The sequence below is a fragment of the Trachymyrmex septentrionalis genome, unplaced genomic scaffold, assembly GCF_001594115.1.
Source record: "Trachymyrmex septentrionalis isolate Tsep2-gDNA-1 unplaced genomic scaffold, Tsep1.0 scaffold86, whole genome shotgun sequence".
In the NCBI taxonomy this organism is placed as follows: domain Eukaryota; kingdom Metazoa; phylum Arthropoda; class Insecta; order Hymenoptera; family Formicidae; genus Trachymyrmex; species Trachymyrmex septentrionalis.
In genome coordinates this window covers 190,986-194,292 of record NW_017306049.1, presented here as the reverse complement: position 1 = coordinate 194,292, position 3,307 = coordinate 190,986, and the positions used below count along the sequence as shown (strand labels likewise).

Here is a 3,307-nt window from a genome sequence, read left to right as displayed (position 1 = left end):
TATATATATATCTATGTATATATACAGTGTATAGAGGATCCCATAATTAAAACTATTTTTCAAATATTTCTAAAGAACTTTTTAAAAATATTTACCGATTGGGTATCTTTTTAAACAGATTAAAAATTAATATTCTGCGACTTTCTGCATTACATAAATCTTTTTAAATAAAATTAACACTATGATTTAAATAACATTATTTAACAGTACATTTTTAATTAAAATCTTATCAAAATACAATTTGCGTGGAATTAATTAAAAAATGCAATTTTCTTATACATTTTGACTTTTCAGTCGAAATTTGGTTAGCAAAAGGTTCTGTGTTTCAATCGCTTCTATTACAAGTAAGTATTAATATAAACATAAAATTATTTCGTGACTTAATTGAGCCAATGGCACACGGTACTTATTTTCCTGCTAGATTCCTGATTGGATTAGAATCTTGCCACCGTATTGGCTACAGTACTGATAGTACCAACATCGCAGCTGTTATATGGCAAGAATCTAATCTAACTAGCAATCCAGCAAGAAAATAAGCATTGTGTGCCGTCGGCTTTATTTTCTAGGAAAAAATCGGAACCTATTATTAGCATGTTAGTCATAAGTATTTATATAAATAATATTCAATTTCATAAACAACTTCTAGATATATGTATTTTCATTTTTATGCATAATTTATGTTTCTGCCATTAAAAGCAAAAATTTTAAAAGACGCAATATCTTGTAATACATGAAAATAAATTGCGCGAGGAAACATTTGATGGATGTTTATTATCAAATATGATTCATATAACCATGTCGATAAACATAATATAAAAGGACATTTCAAGATAATTCACTAGCTAAAATATTGTCTCACAGATTAATTTAATTTAATTTACACGAAATCTTACACGATTTTATTTGATATATGTACGATTTTATTTAATGATAATCTTTGATAATGAATATTTTTGATAATGATTGATTCCTCTGATGATATCAAATTATCTTCTTCACTATATATGAAGTCATTTGGTAAAATAAAAGATTTTATTTAATATTGCACAATTATTTCTCGTAGTTGCACAGGTAATTAGCGGATTATACATCAAAATTTTACATGAATTTTTTTAATGATTTCGGGGAACTCTCCTACGATTACATTACGTGATTACTTCCTCCGAACATTCTACGATTTTAGAAACAATAAATATAAATATTCGAAAAAATTGTACAGTGGACTGCACCTTTAAAACGTGTATAATATACGGAGCTGGCAGATTGTCGAGCGGCTACTGAGTTTCGTGACGTTAATGACTCAATGGGTGCATTCAGTACTGCAATCGCTCACTGAGCATTTAGTGAGCTCTTGTTATCTATATTTAGTTTATATTTTTTAATCTAACGAATATGTCAATCAAGTGCAAGAGCTCACTAAATGCTCAATGAACGATCGTAGTAACTGAATGCATCTGTTATTAGCTATCATTATCTATCATGTATTAGTTGCGTCAGGTTAAAACAATTTTGTTCAAAAATATTGTATTTCCATTTTTTTTTAGCTTTCAGTATTCACCTTCGTCACCATTTTATTTAGTTATTAATATTGTTTACATCTGCAGTTACGGATGGATTAAATCCGACATATTAACCTGACATAACCGATGATATTTAACTGACTGAGGCAATAGATAACAAGGAAAAAGCACGACTGACAAGAATATTCGATTATCGCGATAAAGTGTCGAACGAGATAACGCTCGGGCGAAGTCGACGGAAGGCGATAGAATGGGGAGAAGACGAGGACGTCGCGACGCGACGGTGAGACCGAGGGCGAGAGCGAGGGCGAGAGCGAGGGCGAGAGCGAGGGCGAGAGCGAGGGCGAGAGCGAGGGCGAGGGCGAGGCAACTAGCTGCGGCGCGACGAGAGGAGCGGTCGGTCGCTCCGCCCGGCTCAGGCGCGGTCGACTGTCAACTGCTCGCGCCTGTTACTCCGGGCCCCGTAACCGCCGTAACATAATGCGATGGCAAAGTGGTGTAAATCTTCTATCTCCTAGCCACGATTCAGGGCCAATCTTCGAGCACGAGCGGCTTTCGCACAGCCTCGGCCGTACTTTAAAGCGGACCACCCCATCGAAGTGCGACAAAAAAAAAATGTATCACTCATCGCATAGGCGAGAATGATAGTATTAACGCGGCAAACACGCTCTTTCGAGAAACTCTTGGACGAACACTCGTGCAAACAAGTCAAGGAAAGACACGAAAGCGGACAATTAGTAAATGATAGAGTAGGCGCGGCCGGTGTGGCGGCTGCTAGTGGTGGCTACCAACGACGGCAACGGCGGCGGCGGCGGCGGCGGCTTTCCACATTTCCGCCTTGTATCGTGTGAAAATTAACGTTGCGCTTACCTGCTCGATCGTGGGCCACCTTCTCCTGTTTTGCGATATTTACGCTGTGTACGTCCGTCGCTGGCAGTATCGCCTTAACACAGAATCACCGGTTTTTCACGTACTCGCCGCTCTTTAGGTAGCGCCCCTCGCGTGCCAATCGCGTCCGCCATCTTCGATGAACTGCCAAATACCCCTTCTCAGGCTGGCCAACCGCTGCGCACGCTGAAGCTAGCTACGTTCTGCGCATCTCATGTGTTCGCTGCTTGCAAGTTGCATTGGCGCGTGCGACGTCTCGCCCTTTTCTCTCTTATTACTACATATAATATATATATATATACTCGTGGTATCAACGATTTAAGAGATATGGCGAGTTCTTGAATGATTCTCTCTGAGGGACAAAAAATTTTTTAACGTTACGGGAGGTTTGATGACCAAACTCTATAAAGATCTATACGGCATCTCATCTGATCTGCGTTCGACGTTAACATTTCTAGAGCCAATCGAGCTGTTCGATCCACTCCGGATTCAAAGACCGAGTTCGCAGAGCTAATGTAGACTTTCGTGCCTAAATTAAATTTACCTGTATATTCATGATAATGATATCAAATAGAAATTGATGGAATACATTATGTACAATTTTTAATGAGGAATGTTCATACTATTGCTAGTATTATGTAAAAGTTTGTGCTCTCCATCTTAATTTTTTTATGTTTTAGGAGTTATTATGTAAAAAAAATTGTAATTCCATTTAAAAAAGTAGAAGTGATCTTCATATCTTTTAACACTTCTACTTCGGAAAGAAACTACTTGACCTGAAATACATCCCTCTTGAAAACTATTCTGCTTTGAAATATCTGAAAAAAAAGACATAAATTGACAGATTAACTACTTAAACGATGTTATTAATTCAGAAAAAATTAAATTGCAATGCCTAG

General features: G+C 37.4%; 1 protein-coding gene across 1 annotated transcript in view; it reads right to left on the bottom strand.

Moving 5' to 3' along the window:
* LOC108755214 (putative fatty acyl-CoA reductase CG5065) overlaps window positions 1-2,641 on the bottom strand; it is a 32,244-nt gene extending 29,603 nt beyond the window's left edge. Inside the window, exon 1 of the mRNA XM_018498102.1 lies at window positions 2,391-2,641. The gene's annotated coding sequence lies outside the window, so the exon portion shown is untranslated. The remainder of the gene's footprint in view (window positions 1-2,390) is intronic.
* Between the last annotated feature and the right edge of the window lie 666 nt (window positions 2,642-3,307).